The 27,210-nt window shown below is 45.0% G+C and overlaps 1 long non-coding RNA gene across 1 annotated transcript in view; it reads right to left on the bottom strand.

Annotated features, from left to right (window-relative positions):
• Positions 1 to 2,251: 2,251 nt before the first annotated feature.
• LOC141278966 (uncharacterized) overlaps positions 2,252 to 27,210 on the bottom strand; it is a 60,570-nt gene continuing 35,611 nt past the window's right edge. Inside the window, exons 2-5 of the long non-coding RNA XR_012332488.1 lie at positions 8,576 to 8,617; positions 7,759 to 7,889; positions 5,429 to 6,119; positions 2,252 to 3,006 (exon numbers count right to left, since the gene is read on the bottom strand). This is a non-coding gene — a long non-coding RNA (uncharacterized lncRNA). The remainder of the gene's footprint in view (positions 3,007 to 5,428; positions 6,120 to 7,758; positions 7,890 to 8,575; positions 8,618 to 27,210) is intronic.

Here is a 27,210-nt window from a genome sequence, read left to right as displayed (position 1 = left end):
TTGGGGTCTCCTTTTTGCAGGCTGCAGGTTCGTAGTTCCTGTTGTTTTGGGGGTCTGTCCCCAGTGGCTAACATTGGTTCAGTGGGTTGTGTAGGCTTCCTGGTGGAGGGGACTAGTGCCTGTGTTCTGGTGGATGAGGCTGGATCTTGTCTGTCTGGTGGGCAGGTCTGGTGGTGTGTTTTGGGGTGTCTGTGGACTTATTATGATTTTAGGCAGCCTCTCTGCTATTGGGTGGGGTTGTGTTCCTTTCTTGCTAGTTGTTTGGCATAGGGTGTCCAGCACTGTAGCTTGCTGGTTGTTGAGTGAAGCTAGGTGCTGGTGTTGAGATGGAGATCTCTGGGAGATTTTCACCATTTGATATTACATGGAGCTGGGAGGTCTCTTGTGGACCAGTGTCCTTAAGTTGGCTCTCCCACCTCAGAGGCACAGCACTGACTCCTGGCTGCAGCACCAAGAGCCTTTCATCCACACGGCTCAGTATAAAAGGGAGAAAAAGTGGAGAGAAAGAATTATTAGAAGTAGGAAGAAAGAAAGGAAGGAAGGAAGAAAGAAGAAAAGAAGGAAAGAAAGAGGACGGAGGGAGGGAGGGAGGGATGGTGGGAGGAAGGAAGGAAGGAGGGAAGGAAAGAAAAAAGAAAGAAAGAAAGATAAAGTAAAATAAAAGAGTAAAATATAATAAAGTTATTAAATTAAAAAATTATTATTAAGAAAAAATTTTTTTAAAAAACGGACGGATAGAACCTTAGGACAAATGGTGGAAGCAAAGCTATACAGACAAAATCTCACACAGAAGCATACACATACACACTCACAAAAAGAGGAAAAGGGGAAAAAATCATAAATCTTGCTCTGAAAGTCCACCTCCTCAATTTGGGATGACTTGTTGTCTATTCATGTATTCCACAGATGCAGGGTACATCAAGTTGATTGTGGAGCTTTAATCTGCTGCTTCTGAGTCGGCTGGGAGGGATTTCCCTTTCTCTTCTTTGTTTGCACAGCTCCCGGGTTTTAGCTTTGGATTTGGCCCCGCCTCTGCGTGTAGGTCGCTGGAGGGCGTCTGTTTTTCGCTCAGACAGGACGGGGTTAAAGGAGCCGCTGATGCGGGGGCTCTGGCTCACTCAGGCCGGGGGGAGGGAGGGGCACGGAGTGCGGGCGGGCCTGCGGCGGCAGAGGCCGGCATAACGTTGCACCAGCCTGAGGCGCGCTCTGCTTTCTCCCGGGGAAGTTGTCCCTGCATCCCGGGACCCTGGCAGTGGCGGGCTGCACAGGCTCCCTGGACGGGAGGTGTGGAGAGTGACCGGTGCTCGCACACAGGCTTCTTGGTGGAGGCAGCAGCGGCCTTAGCGTCTCATGCCCGTGTCTGGGGTCTGCGCTTTTAGCCGCGGCTCGCGCCCGTCTCTGGAGCTCCTTTAAGCAGCGCTCTTAATCCCCTCTCCTCGCGCACATTTTGGGAGGTCTGAGGTCTTCTGCCAGCGTTCAGTAGGTGTTCTGTAGGAGTTGTTCCACGTGTAGATGTATTTCTGGTGTATCTGTGGGGAGGAAGGTGATCTCCGCGTCTTACTCTTCCGCCATCTTCCCCTCCTGTGAAAGGTCAGGCCCCCATACCCCTCCTGGAAAACACCACAGGTGTACACGGGGCTCCCAGCTCCCAGCTCTTCGGAGGCAATCGTGCAGATTACCTGCTGGGTTAGGTGCCTCCAAGAAAGGGACACTCGTGGGGGAAGGCGGAGTGGGGTAGAGGGATCGGGGGACCCACTAGGAAGGAATGGGGACGAGGAGTGGAAACCGAGGGAAAGAGGAGTGATTGGAAGGGAGCAGACGGCGCGTGGATGCTGCTGGCAGGAGCCGGGGGCCCAGGGCAGCGGTGGTCCGAAAGGGGGTGGGGGTCCACACCGGGCACGGGACTGGCCGAAGCGGCCGAGGGAAGGAGGGGAGCGAGGAGCACTCCGAGGCAGCGGGGACAAAGAGGACCGGAGAGGGAAGTGGGGCGCGGTGGGAAGAAGAGGGGCCCCGGAGAGGTGGAGGCCGCGGCGCGGGCAACGGGGTGGTCGAGGGCTGCGCGAGGCACGGAGTGAGCCGCGAGGGGCCGCGCTGGGCAGGGGCCAGTCCATGAAAATAACTTGTGCCATTTTAGCTGTTTGGAGTTCACGTCTAAAGCCTTTCTTCCAGGATAGGACCTTCACTTCCCTTAGCAAAATCAAAAGGCCCAAGGAGGTCAGTCTTCCATAAAAACAGGTTATATTTTCCCCCATATCTCCACCTCTTGTAGCACAAAGAAATGCTAGAAGCTTTGACATGACAAAATTCTTCACTTGCATATTCTAAGTTTACTAATTTTCAGATATTATAAACAAAGCCTTTTTATCACAGGACTTGAACAAATGGAATTTGCAACTGCTTTGACTTAATACCTCCACAACTCAAAGAGATGGTGAACTGTGTTTTCCAAGGATCAGTCCTTAGGGCTCGAAATCAAAGTCCTCAGATTTCCTTTTCGCCTCTGCAAGACATTAGCTTTTCTCCAGCTCTTGCCCTAAGGTACAGCACACTGGCTGTGGTAGGAGGGTCACAGACTAGTCAGCTACACCTAAAGTAAATCCAGTTCACGTACATATATACACCCAGAGCAGGAAAGTTGATGATGGAGTATGAATTCCCAAGTAAGGGGATAGGCACACAAATTAAAAAAAAAAAAAAAAAAAAAAGGGAAACGAATGAGTCTGGAGAATGGGGAGGTTACAGTAACTCATAGTGGGAGGGGTAGGCTGTTTTCCTGGAAGATGGGTACTCGCAGTGACGATTTCCTCAGATGCTCCCTGCTATTGGCCTGAGAGCGAAGGAGGGGGAATCCCATTCTCCCTGATCCAGGAAGGGGTTGAAGGTCTAGACAAGCAGATTGTGTTGACTCCAAGTGAGTTCAATCCAGTCTGGCACCCAGGGCCCAAACTGTTGTGTCCCCCGCAACTTCATGTGTAGCTAGAAGCACGTAGAAGAGAGAAGAGCCACCTGCAGAGGAAGGAGAGGTGATGGTGATGCTGAGGCTGCTCACTCTGGCGAAGGGGCATCTGCTAGCCATCCACGCAAGGTGAGGCACTGTAGTGGCTGCAGTGTGTGGATTCTTCCAGGAACCCCCAAAGCCACCAACCAGAGCTAGTTGGCCCTGAGAATGCGGACTTCTATGGAGTCATGGAAGGAGATGCCTGCTTTGGGCCAAAGAAAGGGATTTAGCAAAGGAAGAACCTGGGGGCAGGTGATAGGGAGTGAGTTGTTATAAGCTGTGCTATTTCTCTCTTGCTCTCTTGTAACCCTCAGTGCTAGTAACTGGGGGAAGACATGCTATTTACATTTGTTTCTTTTACTTCACTGCAGCTCGTCACGTTCCTGGAGTCATTGCAGAGCTCAGTAATTTTACAAGAAGTAGTGCTGCACACTGGTTAGAGGTTGAGATTCTGAGGTCTGCTGATCAAGGTTCAAATCCATACTCTAGCAAGCAGTAACTTGTATTAAGTGTGTGACCTCGATGAAATGCCTTAGCCCCTTTGTGTATTGATTTTCTTATCTATGTAATGAAGGCATAGCTAGTACCCACCTCAGAACCTTGAGGGAGGGGTGAATAGGCTAATAGACATAAAGAACTAGAACAGTGCCTGGTCCATGTTAGGAACTCAAACAATATGTATAAGTTTTTACTTGTTAAAACTGGAGACTCTGGAGTAAAAAGGGCCTCATAAAAGAGTCTTCATTCACACAATAGACTGACAATGTGCTAGGCCATGGGCAAGGGTCTAGAAATACCAAAAATAATAACTACTCAATTCATGACTTTGTCAACATCTTCTTGGAACAGTTTACCATCTTAAGTTCCTTATCGTATGCTTTTTTCTTTACTGTTATTCTGGCAACAAAGCATTTATCGCAGTGAGTAAATTTAGATATTTTGTGTGATTTTTTTTTCTTTTTTAATATCTGTCTCTTGCACTGACTGTAGGCCTTCCAAGGGCAGGGACTGGGATCTGTATATTGCTGTATCCCCACTGTCCAACCCCAAATCACCTATGAGATGCTCAATGAATGTTTGAGTGGATAAATGAGCCAAGAGAAGTAACGAGGTATCACTTTCCAGAAGCTCTCATTAAAACGCAGCACAGGGGACGGAGACCGGTGGTGAGTGTTAAATAACTTACCACCAGCAGTCAAGACGTGCTTTCTGAGAGGAAACCACATGCTTCTCTGTTCTCCAAAAGATAACATGGAATCCCTGTTACCTCATCCTCAGGTTACTTTCTCATCTGAAACCAGGAAACGTGGTACCGTGGTAGACAAGCACGTTACCCTCAATTTAAATATTCAAGAGAGGACATGGGGGTACTATTTTAGTAGGAGATAAAGAGAGGAATTTATCTGAAATAAATGTACTCATTATACAGGGATGGCTGTTTACTGATTTCCAAAAATCTTTCTGCCAGTGTTGGTTTGAAAGGGAAAGGATCATGATGAAAGTAAGCACTCTATTTGTATTAGCTAGAGGTTGTGAATCAAAAGTTTTCAAAGATAAATTTCTCTGTACTTGATTCTCTGCCAAAAGGATGTGTTTCTCTTGTCCAGATTCACTGTCATGTTTGAGAAACACACTGAACAAGTTGAATCTCAACCAGTCAGGTCTAAGCTTTAGGACCAGCCAATGCTGAATTTACAATCGTGTACTCAGAAACCCCTGAATAATTGAACTAAAAAAAGACAGCAGCGTCCTGAATAACTGAATGGATTTTGCTGCATAAAATCAGTCTTCTCCAGCCCTGAAAAGTAGAATTGTTTTCACCTCTGGCGGGTGGAACTGTTGGCATAGTGGGCCACAGCGGGGAAGCCTGTTGGGGCACTGGTACCAGCCGGTGGGGTGATTATCCTATCTGAAAGGTATGCGCCTGTGATTTCTTAATGATGGCTGCCTACTTGTTTAGTCCTGCAGGTAATCAAGGATGGTTACGGGTAAACGTGAGCCAGATCAATGATGGATGGAGGAGGTGGGGACAGACAAGCACAGTGAGCCAGCAGAGCAAGGTGTGTCTCACACTGTCAGACCACGCTGGAGACTGAGTCACAAAAGCCAGAGGCTCAAAGGAGCCCTCCGACCTGGGGACTCAGGGCTGGAAGAAACCCCCAAGTTACTCCTTTGGCTGACCTCTGCTTTTGTGACACTGGAAAATTTGAAAAGGTAACTTTTCAGGAAGTGTTTCATTCATTCATTCATGTGTTTATGCTTTATTGAGCATAAAGTATGATCTTATATATATTAAGCATCATCTTCAATAACAATGGGCACCAGTTAACAAGCACCTTCTAGGTGCCAGGCACTGTGCTAAGTGAAAGTAGGTAGTATTATCCACTGTTACAAGAGAAAACTGAGACTCAGAAAGGTTCAGTAGCTTACCTGTGATGACACAGCCAGGAGATGGCAGAGCTGGGACCCAAGTCTTTCTGATACCAGAGTCCTTGTTTCCTGCTTCACAATACACCGCCTTCCTCTTGAAGATTTTCCTGAGGATTGCTAACTGATGATTACAAGTTCATTTGTTGGGAGGAGAAGAAGCAGGAGGAAGGAGATGGAGGGAAAAGGGAGAGAGGAATTAGGAAGATGTGAGAACATGGACTAGAGAAGACCAGGGAAACTCCGTGCCCCGTGTTGGGAATGATTTGCTTTTCTCTTTTCATTTTTTGCTACTTGTGCTCAAGAAAGAGCATTCAACTGGCACTGGAAAGAAGTCAGGTTTTTGTTTATTTAATCATTCTTAGTAAGACTTGATCTTAGCAGTCTTCATAAAGTTCAGGGGAATAATTCAGACGTGTGTTCTGATGAGTGACTTAGCCCTATCTTGGTGGGACGGGTCCGCCTTGTCCTCTAGACAGAAGTCATCTCATAGGTCCTGTGGTGTAGTGTAATTTTGAGTTGCAAACCTAGAGTCAGACTGTTCTGGAAGGCGCTGCCCCAGGTTCATTTAACAAAATGCTCCAGGAGGCTTGGATGGAGGTGACATCACTTATGACTCAGGAGCCATCTCGGTCTCACGGAAGATCCAAGGGCCCCCAGGCTGGAAACAGATGTGTGGGTGGTCCAGCTGAGCCTTAAAAACAAAAATGAGAGGGGTCTGTTCCTGACTGTTCAGACCCAACTGCGTTTATGAGGCTTGACACCTCAAATGCTTAGATGCTTTCACGTGTTAATTCATTTTACCCTCGTGCCCACTCCAGGAGGCTGGGGTATTTCTCACATGTTACGAATGAAAGAAAACGACCTCAGAGAGGTGAAGCACCTCATTCATGGTCAGGAACCTTTTACTCAGGAACGCTGAAAACGTTAACCCTCACATCCAGCAGCTTCTCCATTTCACAGACTGAGAGCCCCGTGAAGCCAACTGCGTCAACATGGAAACAGCCCTTAGACTGGGATTCTGAGTAGCTTGTTCTACCCCCTCGCCCCTGATCCAGCTGGAGGTGAGGAAAACAAAAGGGGTCATGTTCTGGGAACTCAAATGACTATGGAAATTGCAAATGGCGTTTAAGAGAGACGATACAGCAATCTATGCTTTACGTGGGGTCTGGGGAGCAGGCACACCCTTAACAAGGGTGCAAGTGGAGGGTCCCAGTCGGCCCCCTTTACCCCCTTCTTGGGCTCCTTCCAGCCCTGAGAGGAGGGGCCTTGCCTGCCTGCCTTTGGACACCCAAGTGTGCACATCCAAGCTCTGTGCACGTGCCGCCCACACAGCCACATCCTGGAAGTGGGCTGGGGCTAGGGCTGCCAGAAAGCATGCGAGATGCAGTTAAATTGGAATTTCAGATAAATAATGAAGAGCTTTTTAGCATTAAGCATGTCCTAAGTATTTCATGGGACATGTTTATACTAAAAAATTTGCTGTATCTAAAATTCAAATTTAACTGGTCAGCCTGTATTTATTTGCTACATCTGGCAACTCCAGCTGGGACTCTCTGGTGAGGAAGCTCGAGGCCTAGGTATCCAGAGGTATCCTTACATCTAAAATGTAAGGGGGCCTGGGAGGGGGGAAAGGTGGGCCCTGGGTAGGCAGAGCTTCCCGGTTCCCCAGACTCCTTACCTCCTGGGAGGGGCCCGCTAAAGCCTGGGGCCCAGGGCAGGGATCCCTCTTGCTCAGATCTAAGAGCAGTACTGGTAGCAGGAGGCTTGGAAAGGAGGCACATGAAACAGAGACCTGGGCCCCACGCTGAGCCTTGGGCAAAGTCACTATTTTTCTGAGCCACAATTATCTGAACTGTGTAAAAAGGAGGCTTACGTGGATTCCTATTTGTCAGAAACCTAGCCTGTGCTCAACACACAGTAGGTCTCAACACTGGCAGCTTTCATTATCACCTTAAAGAGAGAGCACTACTAGGAAAATACTTTGAGCTCTTCTGCCTCCTGCTTTTTGTTGAGTTGATTCACCTCAGCTGAGCTGGGAAAAGGTATCAATGTTTTCTTTGCTTATACCTGGGTTAGGAGAAATCACTCTGCTCAATGTAGCAGCCCGTGAAAAAGACAGAGACTGGGGCTAAGTATTCCAGGAGAGGTGAGGGCTTGATCCGTTCCTCTCCCCCTGCTCTTCTCTCCCTCTCTATTCTTCATACCTGTCCCTGGGCTGTTGAGTAGGTGAGGCACTGTCCTTCCCAAGGCGGGTGGGAAAGGAGGGGGCACGGGGAGCAGAGCAGACACCTCCCCTGGCCCGAGGCGCTATGAAGTATTCACTCACTTACTTCACTGACTTGTCTTCCATCTTGGGAGGAGCCAGCCAGCCTTCGATGAGAATTTAAGCCCATGGTCGTAACTCAGGGCTGCAGGGGTGCACACAAAGGGGGCCCAAGCAAGCTCACCCTAAGGCCAAGTGCTGAGTGTTTGAAGAGAGATATAATTGAACTTGGAATGTCATGAAAGCTAAGACTCCTTTCTTAATTTCACAGTCTCATTCCTAACTACTACCCCATGGAATCTGACTCAGGATGTCTTTCTGCTTAAAAGTCCAGAGTAAGAAGTTGGGGGGCGCGGGTGTGAAGGCAAACTGGCTCAGAGCCAAACTCAGCAGCTTCCTTTTTAACTCAGGTTCCTTTCTTTTGCAGGTTACAAAAGGGTTTAAAATGACTAGGGACTGAAACGACCTGGGGGTTGTTTAGGGGTTTTGGACTGTCCCTCGAACGAGGGTGGTTCTGCATTTCGGTGTAAGCAGATGAGACGGGGGTCCCGGGAAGAAGAGTTCTTTGGGTGGGAGTGGGGGTCACACCAGAGTGAAGATGGAGATCTGTCGGTTGAGGTAATAACACTTTCACCAGCCTCTTCTGCACCTCTGAGGGTCTCTCATAACCAAGTTTACAGCCTTTGCCCCTGAAAGACCATTGTGCTGATGGCCCCTCTGCCACAGACAGATAGATTCATGAGTCTTAACTTCATAAAAAGAAGCTTCTCTTCCCTTCCACTTCTCCTCCTTTCAGATCCACCCTCCTCCCAGAAGAAGGGATTCTTCCTTCAACATTTTTTCAGTAATAAAGAGAAGATAATGAAATAATAAAGTGTAGTTACCTCAGCCAGTAAAAACCACATGTCTTCAGAATCCACCACCACCTGCAGAGACATGTAACCATTTTGCTTACCTGGTGGTAACACTGTGGGTTTTTTTTTTTTTTTTTTTTTGCCCCTATTCATATTAGGATCTATGAGAAATGGCTCCCTTAGATGATTACATGGCTTTTCAGCTTGAATGGGTTTTGAAATCAAGTAATTAAGCACCCACTACATGCAATAAAATAAGCACCATACAAATTACCAGTTCAATTCAGCAAATGTTTCTTGAGGGTCCACTAGGGAAGTGAGTAGCATCATGATCAAGAGCGCATCCTGACTCCACTACCTACTAGTTGTGTGACCTTGAGCAAATTATTTTAATCCCTTCGAGCCCAGTTCCCTTATAATGTGAATTAGGGTACTACTTCACTGGGTTGTGGTGAGGATTCATTGAAGCAATATGACAAGCAGCCGTCACAGTGCCTGGCGCTATTGTTCAATAAATTGGTCAAGGAAACAAAGATGATCATATGGTCTCTGTCCTTTTAAGGAGCTCACTACCTCAAGTAAGAATAAAAGCAGAAAATTGCCATCTCTCCTGGGAAAGAAATACACCACTGTGCTCAGTGGGTGTACTAGTAAGGGTTCTTCAAAGAAACAGAGCAACACACAAAAACAGAAATATAGATCAATGGAACAGGATGGAAAGCCCAGAGATAAACCCAGGCACATGTGGTCACCTTATCTTTGATAAAGGTGGCAAGAATATACAGTGGAGAAAGGACAGCCTCTTCAATAAGTGGTGCTGGGAAAACTGGACAGCTACATGTAAAAGAATGAAATTAGAACACTCCGTAACACCATACACAAAGATAAACTCAAAATGGATTAAAGACCTAAATGTAAGGCCAGACACTATAAAACTCTTAGAGGAAAACATAGGCAGAACACTCTATGACATAAATCACAGCAAGATGCTTTTTGACCCACCTCCTACAGAAATGGAAATAAAAACAAAAATAAACAAATGGCACCTAATGACATTTAAAAGCTTTTGCACAGCAAAGGAAACCGTAAACAAGACAAAAAGACAACCCTCAGAATGGGAGAAAATATTTGCAAACGAAGCAACTGACAAAGGATTAATCTCCAAAATATACACGCAGCTCATGCAGCTCAATATCATAAAAACAAACAACGCAATCCAAAAATGGGCAGAAGATCTAAATAGACATTTCTCCAAAGAAGATATACAGATTGCCAACAAACACAAGAAAGGATGCTGAACATCACTAATCATTAGAGGAATGCAAATCAAAACTACAATGAGGTATCACCTCACACCAGTCAGAATGGCCATCATCAAAAAATCCACAAACAATAAATTCTGGAGAGGGTGTGGAGAAAAGGGAACCCTCTTGCACTGTTGGTGGGAATATAAATTGATACAGCCACTATGGAGAGCAGTATGGAGGTTCCTTAAAATACTAAAAATAGAACTACCATATGACCCAGCAATCCCACTACTGGGCATATACCCTGAGAAAACCATAATTCAAAAAGTCATGTACCACAATGTTCATTGCAGCCCTATTTACAATAGCCAGGACATGGAAGCAACCTAAATGTCCATCAACAGATGAATGGATAAAGAAGATGTGGCACATATATACAATGGAATATTACTCAGCCATAAAAAGAAAGGAAATTGAGTTATTTGTAGTGAGGTGGATGGACCTAGAGACTGTCATACGGAGTGAAGTAAGTCAGAAAGAGAAAAACAAATACTGTATGCTAACACATATATATGGAATATCAAAAAAAAAAAAAAGGTTGTGAAGAACCCAGGGGCAGGACAGGAATAAAGACGCAGACGTAGAGAATGGACTTGAGGACACGGGGAGGAGGAAGGGTAAGCTGGGATGAAGTGAGAGAGTGGCATGGACATATATACACTACCAAACGTAAAATAGATAGCTAGTGGGAAGCAGCCACATAGCACAGGGAGATCAGCTCGAGTGCTTTGTGTCTACCTAGTGGGGTGGGATAGGGAAGGTGGGAGGGAGATGATAGAGGGAGGGGATATGGGGATATATGTATATGTATAGCTGATTCACTTTGTTATACAGCAGAAACTAACACTACTGTAAAGCAATTATACTCCAATAAAGATGTTTTAAAAAAGAAAGGAAAAAGAATCAGAGCCACAGGAGATATATAGACATATAGGAGATATTTTATGAGGACTGGCTCATGCTATCAGAGAGGCTGAGAAGTCCCACGATCTGCTGTCTACAAACTGGAGGCCCAGGAAAGCAGGTGGTGTAGTCCCAGTCCAAACCTGAAGGCCTGAGAACCAGGGCAGCCAGTGGCGTAAGTCCTGGTCAGTCTGAGGGCGCAAGAACTGGGGGGAGCCCATGGTGTAAGATCCAGTCCAAGTCCGAAGTTTCAAGAACCAGGAGCACCAATGTCCAAAGGTGGGAGAGAATGGATGTCCCCGCTCAAGTAGACAGCAAATTCACCCTTCCTCTGCCTTTTTATTCTATCAGGTGGATTGGACAACGCCACCCACACTGGTGAAAGCAATCCTCTTTACTCCATCTACCTATTCAAATAAAACACCATCACACACATACCCAGAAACTGTGTTTTACCAGCTATCTGGGCATTCCTTAGGCCAGTCAAGCTGACACATAAAATTCATCATCACAGGGGCCCGTGAGCCACTGAACTCAGCATAGGGGTGGGTGGAGGGAAGTTGGAGGAGTCAGGAGGGCCAAGCCAGGCCTTGAAAGTTTATTAGCCTGCACTGACTGAACAGGTTGAAAGAACAGGAAGAGCAGAGAGAAGTCATAACATCAAGACTTCTAAAAGACGTGGTCACTGTATTTGTTGTTGTCTCACTTCTACAAATACCCAGTCCCCTCTAAGTGAAATCTAGTTGCCACTACTCCTATAGCTTACTCCTTCATTCTCCTCACGGTCTTCTCTAAATTCTAATGACCTACCAGTCTCGTTCACCAGACACATCTTCTGCCGTGAGCATCGTATCCACCATCCCCCATTCTGTGGACTAAATTAACATCCCAACCCAGTAGTTCTGGCCCAGTTCTCAGCCAAGCCCCAGGAGATTTGACAATCTTTGTCCTTCTCCACAATCCCCACATGAGCTTGGCTAAAATACTAACTTTGCCTCAGTCTTCCTGTTTATAAATAGACACATGCTTTCTGGCCATTTAGACAAAAGCTACAAAGGCCTACAAAGTTCCAAGAAATGGGGCAGGAAAAAAGAGAAGTATGGAGCAAAAGAAGAACGGCATCTGACTCAATTCGCTTGTGGGTTGCTGGGCTGATCTGATCACATCCAAGGTTGAATGCTTCCTATGGATCAGCTGGAAGTAAGGAAATCCAGAGCTTGGGCTCCAGCAAGATGAATCTGCATGTGTTCAGAATTATCCTCCAAGTCAACAACTAACTGTAGCTGGTCCAGCAGGAGAAGCCAGCTCTCCCACAGGAAGGCCTCGGCCTCTAAGGCTGTGAGTGCAGGGAGGGGAAGGGACAGCGCGAGAGATGCCTGGTAACTCCTGCTTTGTGGTGGATGTGCTGAGGTTTTCCTCTCCTCACCACATCTGACTCTGGGATGCAACACCTGACAAGGGAAAGAAACTCCTTCTAAAAGGCTGCAAGAAAAACATCCTGAGGCTAATTAAAAACAGAATTTAGCTAAAGGAGAAGTAAAGTGGCTCAATGAATGGCTTTATCATTTGCCAAAACCTTACTTCTTTGCTGCCTTCATTTAGTTAATTAGCCTTTCACTGTTGATCTGCTGCTGTCAACTAGGCAATGTATGCAAACCACATCTCTTAACTACAGCCGGATCCTCAGCCTTTGAAACATGCCAGGGAGGGGTTGTAACCAATCTACAAGCCAACTGCAAAACGAAAAGTTTCATTTCCCGTGCATAAGGTGCCAAGACCTTTCTTCAATAACCCAGCAGAGTTTTGTTTCTCTGCTGGTGGAATTTCAAATTAGCAGAAGCTTCCGTGGTTTCTTACAGACCTCCTTGGTTACAGACGAAAGGACTCCATTCCCACCCCTCCACCCCCCATTTTGCGTCTTTTCACTTCTCCTTCTATTGCTAAGCTTGCACTTACATTCTTTCAAGTTTCTGTGCACAATTTTTTAAAAACTATAAATTAGCACCTTCATTCCCTCATAGTTGGCATCTGCTGCATTTCAAGTGAGAATGCATTAAAATACCCTTTTCACGAAACTATCATTATCAAAAAAGCACATAAGCAGAATACTGACATCCTGGCTCCTTCATTTTCTGTGACTGTATGTATCATATTTCATAAATATGAGATACTGCTTATAAAACTATAGCATACTAAACAGTACACAATACTGTTTGTGGATACACATGTATATGAGTAGTAAAAATATTCAAACATGGGCTTCCCTGGTGGCGCAGTGGTTGAGAGTCCGCCTGCCGATGCAGGGGACGCGGGTTCGTGCCCCGGTCCGGGAGGATCCCACATGCCGCGGAGCGGCTGGGCCCGTGAGCCATGGCCGCTGAGCCTGCGCGTCTGGAGCCTGTGCTCCACAACGGGAGAGGCCATAACAGTGAGAGGCCCGCGTACCGCAAAAACAAAAAAAATTCAAGCGTGCCTTGAAAATGATAAACATCACCTTCAGCAATTGAGAAGACCTTTGACCCAGGATAATTTTTCTAGCCAGGTTGTAAACATGCTCTCACACACACACACACACACACACACACACACACACACACACACACATTTACATGTGCACGCACATTCTCTCTCAATTTTGTTAGATATATGAACAAGGCATTCTGGAGTTTAATGTCTTAGACTTTTCGTTTTTCCTGTAAAAGAAAAGGAAGGCAGAGCAAGTAAGTTTGTTGCTGGTAAGGGTTGTCCACGACCTCACTTTTCGGGGGTTTTGACTGCCTTCCAGTAGCTCCCCATCCTCGGTTCATTTTGAGGTAGGCTCAGGCTTGGCTCGAGGCCAGTGTGACAATCAAGGTCCGAGAAGTCTCTTCTTTCAGAGATTATTTCTCAGGTTTCTTTGTTTTATTGGTGGACTGGAGGAAGGACAGCAAGGAACCGGGAATAGGAAGGAGGGGGACCAAGCGGGAGTTTCTCAAGTCAAGCGGGGTGTCCTGCTGCTGCCCCAGCCTGCGAAGCTGTGCTCACATGGCCAAGCGGCCCGTGCAGGAGGGCTTAAATTAATCCGGTGAGTCTGGGCAGCTGAACTGATTCCTTTGAGAGGCTCCAAACCTCTGACGAGCACCCCTGACTAACAGTCCAGCCAAGGTGGTTTCGAAGAACATACGAACTCAGGGGGGAAAAAGGAAAGGAAAAAAAAGCTAAACTATCAGGTTAAAATATGTGCCTTTATATAGCTATGGGCCAGACACCAAAATGAGTCTTTATAAGCTTTCAAGGAGACAATTAAACGAAGTGGGAACAAGTGAAGAACCAGATGATGATTTCAGCATTAGGGACAGCAGAAGGAGGGAGTGGTATCAGAAAGGGAGCCCTTAAGCCACCAGTGGGGGAGGAAGGAGACCAGATGGACCTCACCCCCAGGCCAGCCAGAGAAGCGCCCAGCCCCACACACCGCCCTCCTGTGAAGCACATGCATGCCGCCCTCGGATCCTGCCAGCCTTACACCTGCCTTCAGCAGTGACGCAGAGACAGGGTACCAGCGTTGAACATCTTTGAAATTCTGCTTGGGTTCCAAATGAAAAATCGTTCTGCCTTCAAAGCCTAATGGAAATTTGGTAGAAACATGTGCTTTCCCCTTAGGTTCAAAAGAGAAATTAGTATCCTTCCCATTTCTTTGTGCATCTGTGTTTCCCTTTCTCAAGTGAAGAGGAGAAATTATGAGAGGCATCCTATAAAAATAGAAGGTAGGACAGAATAACAGTATTGCTTTTTTTTTTTTTTTTTTTTTTTTTTTTTTGCGGTACGCGGGCCTCTCACTGTTGTGACCTCTCCCGTTGCGAAGCGCAGGCTCAGCAGCCATGGTTCACGGGCCCAGCCGCTCCACGGCATGTGGTATCCTCCCGGACTGGGACACGAACCTGTGTCCCCTGCATCGGCAGGAGGACTCTCAACCACTGCGCCACCAGGGAAGCCCAGTATTGCTCCTTTATAAAAGCAACTATTTCTATATTTTCTTTGCAACAGAAAGTCTACCATAGTACTAGTTATACAAAAAAAAAAAAATCTGTGTTCTTGATAGGGAATCATCATAATTATTTACTCCCATTCCACTTTAAAATATTGTGTTGTTTGCAAGGCAAATGTCAGAAATGATGCCCATGAACCTTGGCAGGAGTTAACAGTAGGTGCAGATTACAGGGAATTTTCACATCCTAAATCATTTATTCCTATAGAGTTTTTCTTTTCTGATGAGAACATTTTAATTTTACCATAGGAAAAACAGAAAAAGATAGTTTATTGAACAGCAATCCTGTGTTAGGCCCTAGTAACACAGAAATGGTTAAAGACCTCACGGTCTGTGGTTCCTACCTAAAGGAGCTTGTATCCAGTAGTGGAAGAAAGGTAGGTGGAGAGGGGCAAAATGATTAAGTGTTATAACCAAGTTAGGTGATGAAGTTCTGTGGGGTATACCCGAAGGAGCAATTCTTTCTGTAGGATGAGACTGTGTGAAAGAAAACTACACCTAGATGATATTGGTGAAACCAGAAAGGTAAGGAAATCTCAGAGAAAAGTAACAAAGGCCAAGAGAAGTGGAAATCTGGTATCTTCCGGAAGCAGAAAGGAGTCCAATGTGGCTAGACTGTAGAGATGGAGAGAGGTGTGGAATGGCTGAAGACGGGCTGGGAATGTGGATTTGCAGCCAGAAGGCAGTTCATCAAAGGTCTGGATTGCTGTGCAAAGGAAGGTGACTCCTAAGCGGTGGGGAGGGGAATAATCCGTTTAGAAAGAACACCCTGGTCTTCAGAAGTTGTGTTGGAAGGGAAAGGGATTTTGCAATAAGAAGCACTTGTACTGTGGCAGAGTTAGGGTGGACCAAAAACAGTGAGAGGTGAAGTCAGACTGGATCTAGCGAGAAGAAAGGAAAGGTGAGCTTAACAACAAAGTTCCTAACACAGTTAGTTCCTAAGTGGTTGGCTAAAATAGGAAATGCTAACATTCAGCATTTACTATGTGTTGCTACGTGCCAGATCCATGCTAATTTAATTCTCACCACAACCTTATAGCGCAGGCACTATTATCATACCCATTTTACAGGTGAGGGAAATGAGGCAAAGAGAGCTTTAATAAAGAGCCTAAGGTTGCAGATTACTAAATGAGGCAGCCAGAATTTAAATGAAGGCCATCCAGTCCCCTAGACACTTTCTACATGTACACTCACGGAGAAGGAGACACGGTATTTAAGGGAAAGAAGTGAGATCATGTATGTATGTAAATTTTGAGGTTGATGCAAGATATCAAGACAAATGCCCAATAAATAGTTGGAAAAATAGGCCTGGCACTTGGAGAAAGATTCATTCAGCAAGTATTTGAGTGCTTATTATGTACCCAGCTCTGTGTCAGAGCTGGAGTTATGACATCAAAATACTTAGCGCCCATAATGCGAAGTACCTGTACATCAAATTTTATTGTTTTATTTTTTGGCTGCACTGCGGGGCTTGCAAGATCTTGGTTCCCCGACCACAGATTGAACCTGCACCCTTGGCAGTGAAAGCGCAGAGTCCTATCCACTAGACCGCCAGGGAATTCCGCCCCCTGCCTGTTTGGTTTTTTTTTTGGCCGAGTATATCAAATTTTATTCAAGCTAATAATTTTCATCACAGACCTGAACACATACTCTTTAAAATAACTCAAAGATAACTCCTTCTATGAAATAAATAATTCACCCCTTCAGAACCTGTTTTTGTAATTTTGGTATGATGCCTATTGGCTTTCAATGAAAGCAGAACACCCTATAAATGTGTAAAAATTCAGTCAGGAAGAAAGGGTTCATTTTAATTTTATGAACCACTTAGCACACGTGTTGGGCTCAGGAAATAACAAAATAAATGTCTCCATCAGTTATGTTGATAGAACTTCATAGGAAGCCCACAGTAGTGAAGGGTTCCTCACAGGTAAGCAGAATGCAGATCTCCCTCCAGAAAAGAGGGAAGAAATTCAGTCAGGAAGTTGAAGGTCACTGGCAGGAAGGGAGCAGCTGCTGACTTTTGGTCTGCCCCAGTCTCTTGGCCTCAGCTGTACCATCTGCACAACCACCAGCCACTCCATTCACAAACACTTCTTAGAGTTTGTGGCCTGGCAGAATTGCCCATGAGGGTTCCTTGCATTCCCACCAACCCCAACCAGAGCTCCCCAAGCACAGCTGCTGCGTGAAACCCGCTCTGGCTCAGCTTTTTAAAGGGGCTAGTGGCACCAGGATCCCTATCTGTTTCCAGGGAACACGGCTTTCCTGTAGTGTTTCTTGGTGCCCGATGGCCGTTACCAGCGTACTGCATTGTTATAAAATGAGATTCCTTTCACAGATAAACATTTGAGACAATTTATATCTCGAACTTACTTAGCCCCCTCTGCCAAGTACCTCAACTGACTTTCAAATATTATCTCATTAAGTCTTCACAGATTTCTATATTGGAAACATTTTTCCTCAGTGGCATAAAAGGCAAAGGCATTTCCATGAATACAATACCCTAGTTGAAGAGGGGTGGGATAGGGAGGGTGGGAGGGAGGGAGACGCAAGAGGGAGGAGATACGGGGACATATGTATACGTATAGCTGATTCACTTTGTTATAAAGCAGAAACTGACACACCATTGTAAAGCAATTATACTCTAATAAAGATGTTAAAAAAAATAAAAAGAAAGACATACCCTAGTTGAGAACTTTTACTGATCTATTCTTCTACTGGAGAATCAACAGATCATTTTCTTTTCAAGCAAATCCCATGGTGGTACCATTCTTGCTTCGGCAGCAGTGGACCCTCATCAGGAACTCTAATATAGTATGTCTTGCCTCTCCCACTGACCTCCATACATCTTACCTCCAACAGTTTTCCAGATTCAGAGGCTTTTCAGGTGACTCACAAAAAAACCAAGGGGCAACAGAGCGTAACGGTTAAGAGCGTGGGCTTGAAGTCAAACTCATTTACTGTGTAAACTTGGTCAAGCTTTCTAACATCTGTGAAACTTAGTGTCTTCATCTGTAAAATGGGAATAATAATAGTCCCTCCCAATATGCTCATGAGAGTTATTACATACCAAGTGCTTGGAGAATGCTTGTGCATGACGAGCCCTCCATAAATAGTGCTTGATTAGATCCACCTGTCTGTCCATGTATGTATGAAGCAAAGAGCCCAGAAGTGGATGTCAGAGGATCTGGATTCCAGACTCAGCTCTCTCACCAACTCGGTGTGTGTTCTTGACAAAGTCAAGCTCTCTGAGACTCAGTTTCTGATTCCTGATATGGACCGGATTGTTCTCAGCGGCTGGCTGCTTTGGGGGAGGTGGCTGCAGCTGGGGCCAGTGGTGGATGCAATGGACCCTGGTGGGAGCTCCCACCCGTCCATGATGTGGATCTTACACCTCAGGAATGTTTGTCTTGCCTCAGGGACTTAATAGTTGTTGAAGCAAAATCCCCAGAAAGAAAGAGCATTTCTCTGGCTCTGCCTCACAAGTAGAATTCTGAGACTTCATATCCCCTCTTCTCAGGAACAAAATAACTACCTAACTGCAGCAGTACGTACAACTATATCGCTGGCATTTCTTTTTCTGAGGCACCTACATGGCAGAGCTCCTATAGGGCCTTTATGGACAATAAAGGATCCACTAAACAGTTGTTTCCTCTGGAGATTTGCTCATGGTTCTATTCTTCCTGCCCCTGGTCTATCTCCCCCTCTCCTTCTGGAAGCTGCTCAATGGAGCCACAGCCTGCAGAGGCCAGGGAGCACAGCAGACACAGCACAGGCTCAGATCTGGCAATCCTGTGCTCAAGACAAAAACAATGAAGTATAGTGGACACTGGAGTTAGCCTGCCTGCCTATGAGTTACAAGAGCTGTGTGACCTTGGGCAAGGTGACTAACTTCTCTGATCCTGGGTTTTCTTCATGGGACAAAAACATGGATAATAAAGTATCTACCTAAGCTGGTTGACTCAAAGATCAAATGAAATAGCGCATGTCGACACTTAGGATAGTGACTGGCACACAGTGAGTGCTCAATACACTTTAGCTGTGATTATACTTATCACAGCTCTGCCATTTTATAACCATGAACTATGGACAGGTTACTTAAATGTCTTGAGTCTCAGTTTGCTCCTCTGTAATCTAGGGGACAGTAAATACTTTATAGGTTTATCATAAGGATTAAATGAGATAATCCATCTCAAGTGTCTTCACTACTACTAAGTACAGAGAAAATATCTGCTATTATCATTATTACTATGATGACTATTATATCTAATAGGAAATGAGGAAGTGGTGGTCACAGCACTTGAGCTGCCTCTCAACACTGACCTCTTGGAATCAGGAAATAGGCCTTACACAGACATAGCCTGATCTCTAGATTCCCCTTCCAGTTCCACATTCGAATAAAAGAAAAAATGTGTGTTACAAAATTCCCTTAGCAACTCAGAAACTAAAAGTTACATCTACCAGTTGTCTTAGGTAGAGGTCCATTTCCAAATTTTGCTAAATAATGAGCACACTTCAGAAAGGATTTTAAACCAAATCAACACAAGAGAACAAAAGGAATTCTTGTTATGGTTATCCCAGCCCTTCTATGCATAGCATCATACTTAGTTCCCCATAGTAACCCTATGATGTAGATACAGAAAGGATCACTAACCCCATTTCCCAGGTGAGGAAACTGTGAACTGGAATAATCAACCAGGCTACATAGTGGCAGAATCAGAATTAGAACTCGGCTAGCCTGGCCCACTGCTTCTTCCAAGCTATTCTGGAAGCTACTCTCTACCTGACTTAAGAAGTCCTACAGGTCTTCTCCTCAAAATGCTTAGTGGTTGATCTTTAGACTGTAGGTGACAATGAGCCCCCCATCTCATGCCCATGGCAGACATCACCAATCAATAGTGGCTCTTTTCTAATGAACCCCAGAAACTTTTTTTTAACTCAGCCCACAGGAATCAATACCACACAATCAAATCTGGCAAGTGGAGTGAAACTTCTCTGTCACCTAGGCACTAAACCTTAAAGAATGAAAACTCAAATCCCTCCAACAGAGGCCAGGCTGGTCATGGAAATAACTAAAATGGGTGGGATGTTAGTACCTATGAATACCTCATGTGAGTGTGCCGAACACAAGGGCATTGTCCTGGATGAAGGGGCAGCCAAGTCGCCTCCAGCTAATGTCTTCCCATGTTGAAGTGCATGTTCAACATTGCCTTATCTTCATATTTTTTTCAAAAAGAGAGAAAAGAGAAATCTGAAATCTGAGCATGTATCTCAAATCTCCCAATTTTTCAACACTATGCAGCCTAAACAAAATACATGTATGGGTCCCACACAGCTCACAGGCCATCAGTTTGTAGTCTCTGCCATAAACCGAGTCTTGAGATCCTTGCCTTTCTCTGAATTCTGAGCATCTGTGTAAGTTTCATGGCCTGATTTCCTGGAAGCACAGCTCTCACCTCGATTAATGAGATCCCTGAGATGTATCTGGATGAGCTACTCATACATGCAAGGCACCAGATGGCTCCAGCGTTCACCTCCTCCAGACAGAAAGGTCAGGGCTAGTCTCTGTCCAGCGCAGCTGACGGTGAACAAGAAGATAGTGGAAAAGGAAAGGCCCATCTTCCTTAACATTGGCAAGGGAAGCCAGAGAGAGGGGCATGACCAAACTTTGGGGAAATCTCCAAGGTTACATTTTGTCTCAGAATTTCCTTTCCAATTCTCTCTCTTCCCAAACATCTTGCAGTCTTTGGTACTTCCTCCCAACAAGGTTTCCCAGATTTGCCCTCACTCTTATCTCTTTTTTGGCATCCCTTGTTGAAGGAGGACATAAGTCCAGTAAAATCTATTGTGAGTTTCCTCCTCTTCTCCCCAAACTTTTCGAACAGGTAAGATCAGGTTAAAGCCAACACCAAGGACAAATGGATCAAAAAGTTATCCATGGCTTTCTCCAAGTTGGGAGGCTATTATGATTTATATCCATTAAATATGTCCATATTTACCAAGTCTACTATCATTAACAACCCTCCCTTTTACAATAGGGAGGATACTTTTCACAAAGAGAAAATATTAACTAGGAAAAGTAAGTATCAAGAATTATGTAACATTAATTGTCAGATTACAAGGTCTATCAGTTAAGATACTTTTGTCTGCAGCATTTTTTTAAATCTCAAGTTGACTCAAATAAAAAAATATATTTTTGGAAAAAAGAGATCTAGAGGTAGGATGGCTCCAGGAATGACTGATTTAGTAGATGATTCTCAGTGGTCTCAGGTTCCTCCTAAGTCTTCCTTCTGCCACCCACAATGTTCCCTTTGTACTATAAGGCAGCTTCCCTCAGAGACTCAAGATGCTGCTGCTGTTCCAGGCATCGTAGCCATGCCCCACAATGTCCAGAGATAGAAATTGATTATCCTTCTTCTGTCTCCTGAGAGCAAGGGCATCTTTCCCAGAAGCCCCGAGAAGACCTGACCACATGCTTCACTGGTCATGACTTGGATCACCTGCCCATCTTTAGACCAGTCACTGGCAAAGAGAATGAAATTGCCATGAATAGCTTAGGCAAATTATTTGGGAGAGAACTGATATTGGGAAACCAGTCACAAGGCTACAAGATAATATGTTCACATTGTAAATAAAAGTAGACTGCTGTGAACAATAAGATCATTGTAAAGGTCATTTTGAAGAGCTCAAAATTCACAAATAAGGCAATATTCAATTAAAAGGGTGTGTCTGGAAAGGCATATGGGTTGTAATCCTAATATTACTTTACATTTATAGAGAAAGTAATAGTCTGAATTGTGCTTTCCCACAAGCTTCTCCATTGGTATTTCACATCTCTAGGGGTAGCGTGGCAACTATTATTGCATTTTATAGAAAAAGAAGCAGTTGATCATTGTGTCTGGTGTCAAAACTGGAAAGAGATGGGACAGGATGTCAGGACTTTGACATCTAGTTCACTGGGCTTTCTAATACACCGCACTACTCCCTTCATAAAAATGCCTAATTGGGCAGAGCCCCTTGATTTTTCCCAAGTAACCACACACATAATCTCACTTGATTCCCAGAACAATATCATGAGGCATGCAGAGAAAATGGAATTACCTTCATTTTATAGACAGGAATACGGGGCTCAAGCAGGCTGATGACAAACAAGCAAAAAAACCAGCTCAGGTTCGGGTGAATTGAACTGGTTTGGTTTTGTTTTTTACTACCAAGTAGTAGCTATTTCCTTCTTTTTTTTTTTTTTTTTTTGCGGTACGCGGGCCTCTCACTGCTGTGGCCTCTCCCGTTGCGGAGCACAGGCTCCGGACACGCAGGCTCAGAGGCCATGGCTCACGGGCCTAGCCGCTCCGCGGCACGTGGGATCTTCCCGGACTGGGGCACGAACCCGTGTCCCCTGCATCGGCAGGTGGACTCTCAACCACTGCGCCACCAGGGAAGCCCTATTTCCTTCTTATATACTCCTAGCTGCCTTTCAACATCTAGTCCTAAATCATCAAGAATGTCTCCAAAAAATATAAAGACACCCATTCCAAATTTTCACATGCTGGAGCCCCTTCTGGCTCCAGGCTCCATCAACCTTCGGTATGCCTGACTAAGCAGCTGGTGCTTCCCTCTGAGCTCCTGCCATCTCCCCTTTCATTGTTGCCTCAAGGCTCTCTGACCTTCCAATGGGATCTTTAGTTAATCTTATCAACTAATTTGCTGAGGAAAGACTCCAGGCTCTTGGCCTTCTAGGGAAGAATAACAATGGAATTCTAGAAATAGGGCACCCACCTTTGTAGTTTATCCCGGGGCAATTATCTCTATAGTGAGAATTTTAGGGTAGGCTAGAGGGAAGTCTTGACCCTTAGACCTTAGGTGGGTAGACACCACTCCCATAAGTATCCTAGAGGAGGGGAGGGGGGAACAGTATGATACAGCCCAGGAAGAGGCCTGACCTTAGAGAAGACATGTCTCCTATATGATCTTAGTATCTCGGTTCCCATTTATAAAATAAAGATACTAACTACAGTCCAGCCCACTTCCCAGAGCTTTTGTAAGACTTTATCAAATCATTTGTGAATGAGTTTTTAGCTAAACAGATGGATAGCTATTTTATTAAAGAGTTGCGTCTAGGGGACTAGATGCCTTGTAATTTGGCCTGACTTTGGTAATTTTTGCTTGCACTGTCTCACTTCTGAGTGTAACAGGTGGACAAAAGGAGAAAGACTAGACTCCACGGCTATTTATCCAAGGCTAAGTTTCTAGGGCAGGGTTCTCAACCCAGGCTCTGTATTAGAATCATCTGGGGGAAGCTTATAGCCTGTATTCTCTGGACTGTATCCTGAACCAACTAATTCAGAACCTAATCTCTAAGGAGGTAGGGCCCAGACATCACTACTCTTTTCATAGCTCCTCAGGTGATTCTCTGTGCACAGGGTTGAGAACCACTGCACCAGGGTGAGTCAGTAGCAGAGAGATTAATTGGAGTCTTATTCCTTCAATCGTGCAACCACACTTGAGGGACAGAGTGACATGGTCAACTCACAAGGGGTCAGAGCACCCTTGGTTTTCTTACGAGCCAAGTGGGTCAGCATGGGCAATCTATGTCATGACCCACTCTGGTCATGGCAATTACTTCTCAGAACTACTGAAGGTTTCATATCAAAGGTTTTAAAAATGTGATGGGGGCTTAAAGAGGGAGGGCAAGGAGGAAGAATCATGTGGGAGAAAGGGAATATGAGGTTGAAAGAAAGAGATAAAAGTGGGAAAAAAAGAGACAAAGACAGGCAGGGGGTGGGGTGCTGAGAAGCAGCAGCAGAAAATAAAACTGCTGATAATGGCTTTCAGAATTCAGACCTGCTTTCAAACCATATGGCAGAGATATTAGCTTGCCTGTAATTACTACAACATTCTCAACTGCAGAATGACTTTCATTAAAACCCATGGATTGAGGCACTTGGAATTTGTGAATAATTTTGCTTTGAGCTCCAGCTCTATTATGCTTCTGTTTGGAGTTGATATTTTTTAGGGAGGGAGAGACTCCACTTGTTCATCAAGCAACTATTTTGGAAATAATGCTGTCAAAATCCATTTAATGAGCATCTGTTGAGCACCCATCGTGTGCCAGGCTGTGTGCTAAGAGCTGGGTATTAGTAGATGAAAAGGGCTGACCCCATCCCTTGGCCACATCCATTTAACAAATACGTTCAGGAGCAACAGCATGCCAGGTACCCTGTGAGGTGGTAGGGGGTTGAGATATCCCTAGAAGATATCCCTAGAAGAATACAGGCAATTACTTGTAGTAGGGTCACTTGGGTGTAACCCATCAGATATCCATTAGGCTGCTTCGGGTGGTAAAGGGAAGAAAATGGAAAATGCATTCATCCTTGACTCCAGAGGTACCAGGGAGTGTCAAGAGTTACCACCACCTAGTGAGTCATGAAAGAGGCAGAGGTGACAACTTTCCATTTCATAATGCAATCAGGTTCCAAGCAGGTTCCTGCATGGAGAATGTCATTCTCTCTCTCTAGAATGGAATGTGACCAAAGGAACTCCCAAGTTCAGGGTCAGCGCATTTAATATCTATACCTCAGCCACTTACCATTTAGCCCAGAGAGGACACATTGTTTGATGTCATCCCTCATCAGTTGGTAATGACTGCCCAGAGTACTGCTGATAAGGTTTCTGAACTCAGGGAGGCAAAAAGTTTGGTGACTGATAGGTAATGTCTGCCGTGGTGTGGCATTAAACAGTAGTTTTCATCCCTCGCTTAGCCCAATCTCCTTTGTTCTAGTTATCTATTGCTGCACAACAAACCACTCTCAAGTTAGTGGCTTATTTTCCATATGAATCTGCAATTGGGCAAAGCTCACAGGAGACGGCTCATATCTGATTGGCATGGCATCAGCTGGGACAGGCCATTTGAGGCCAGAAGCTCTACTTCTATTTGCCTTTGGTTAGAGAAAAGATTCTTCTATTTGCCTTTGGTTAGAGAAAGCTTAATCACTTCACATAATCAGAGGATTCAGCACTTTAAGGCCAAGAGGCAGGATTGGCCTTACATGGATCACTTACATGGCTAGTAAATTGGTCCTGCCTATTGGCTGGGAGCTCAGTTGGGGCTATCTGTCAGGGGCCTCAGTTCCTTTACATGTGAGCCTCTTTAAGAGGTGTCTTGGAAAAAAAAAAAAAAAAAAGGGACTTCCCTGGTGGCGTAGTGGTTAAGAATCCGCCTGCCAATGCAGGGGACATGGGTTCAATCCCTGGTCCAGGAAGATCCCACATGCCGCGGAGTAACTAAGCCCGTGTGCCACAACTACTGAGCCTGTGCTCTAGAGCCCGTGCTCCACAACAAGAGAAGCCACCGCAATGAGAAGCCCGCGCACTGCAACGAAGAGTAGCCCCTGCTCGCCGCAATTAGAGGAAGCCCACGTGCAGCAACGAAGACCCAACACAGCCAATAAATAAATAAGTAAATAAATAAATAAATGTTCCTTTAAAAAAAGAGAGAGAAAGAGGCGGCTTGGTTTCCTCACAGCATGATGGCTGGGTTCCAAGAGACAGTAAGTGGAAGCTGCTGGTATCTCATGACCTGGTCCTTGATACTGACCCAGCACCACTTCTGCCATATCTTGTTGGTCAAAACAGTCACAGAGCCTGCTCATGTTAAAAGCAGTAGAAAAAGTAGCAACGAAGCTGTGGCCAGCTTTAATCCACCAAATCTTATATTTTTGTGAAGCAAGATGAGTCTAAGTTTCAATTGTTTTCTGAATTTATAATAAAAGTGGGGAGGTGGGGGCTCAAGACTAACGGCTTGGGAAAAATGGTTTAGCACGTGAGACATCCTTGCAGTCAACTGTGTTCTGCTCTACTCTGATGTGTCCTTCCTGCTAAGCCTCTGCTCTCCTGTACATACTCAAGAACTTCAAAGGCAGAGTTCTTTGTGAAGGCAGAGCACTGCCAAGCCTTTGCCAGTCCTTCCAGGAAGTGGGGTGTCTGGGCCTGTACTTCATAATTATTTTGTTTTCTCTCTCTTACCAACCGAGGCCTCCACTTTTCACATTGTCTTCTGCCCAACACCCACTTCTTGGCGTGATTGTCCCAAAGCTTCTCTTCTTTACTTTCCCCACTCTTACAGGCTCTGTCATCAAGCATTATAAATGCTGTGATTTTCCAAATCTAGCTGTATACTTCTTCGGTGCAGCAGAGAGGCTGGGCTCATACTTTCTAGAGCTGTGCATTCAGGGAGGGTTTCCTGATGACCCTGGGGAGGATTCTCCTACCTTACCCAAGTAGTAGAAGCACCCTTTGGAGTTAATGAATTCTGAACAAGTTTGTGGCTCTTTTTGTTTTTATTTGCTCCTGCCATGCCCATTGAGCATAAAATGGGAAGAAAGAAAGGAAAGTGAAAAGAAAAAAATAATAATAAAACCCTAACGTACCCACACACATCCTTCCCTAAGTTGAATGAATGTGCACAGCCAGTGTTATTGTTCTTTGCACGGTAAAAAGATTCTTCTATTTGCCTTTGGTTAGAGAAAGCTTAATCATTTCACATAATCAGAGGATTCAGCACTTTGAGGTACTGTAAATTAGAGGCACTATCAACCTGGTTTTAAAATCGGTTGTGGGTTTTCTGGGGTATATTATTTCAGCTTATCCCCAAGGCCTAGAAATTCTCCCAAGTCTCTTGGTCTGTCATATAGACCACCAGACTGGTTTGATCCTAATTGCAATTAGCGATAAATACATTGTAAAATTTTTAAAAATTAAGGCTTAGAGATTTACAAACAGACTCCAAAAATAGAAGAAACTCTCACCTAACTTCTAGAAATTTAAACCTCCTAAGATTAAAATCTACTTCTTCATAGTTGTTAGCCAAACTGAAGAATCCAGTGCACTTTCTTTTTCGGTAGCTGACTTAGTCTACACCAGTGGTCCAAACCCTTCTGATCATACCAGATGCATAAATACAGCAGAGACAAAAAGGCACTAGTGTTGGAATTAAGCTCCGGCCTTAAACTAGTGGTGTGACCTTGGCCCCTGAGAAACAGCATGTTCATAAATGTGAAAAGAAAGCCGATTTTAAACCAGACTGAATGGAGTTTGAATCCCAGTTCTGCCACTTACTGGCTTTTTTAATTTGGCCAGTTTACTTAACATCTCTTTTTCCCTCATCTATAAAATGAGGGCAACAGCACCCAATCCATCAGTTTGTTTTGACAATAAAATTATACATGGAAATAACCTGGTGTATAGCAAACCCTCAGTGAACGATGGTTCCCTTCCCCTGGGCCTCTGCATTTTCAAAAATGAGTGAGCCCATTGGATATACATCACCAGAGAGAAACGACCAGTGTTCACTATGGCCCTGGCATGGGCCCTCAGCTCATGGAGTCTGGGTGTGAGTAATTGAGGAGGAGGCCATCAGAAAGATCCTCAAGACCTAA

The sequence above is a fragment of the Tursiops truncatus genome, chromosome 6, assembly GCF_011762595.2.
Source record: "Tursiops truncatus isolate mTurTru1 chromosome 6, mTurTru1.mat.Y, whole genome shotgun sequence".
NCBI lineage: Eukaryota > Metazoa > Chordata > Mammalia > Artiodactyla > Delphinidae > Tursiops > Tursiops truncatus.
The sequence above is the reverse complement of the archived record's forward strand: the minus strand, read 5'-3'. Positions and strand labels throughout refer to the sequence as shown.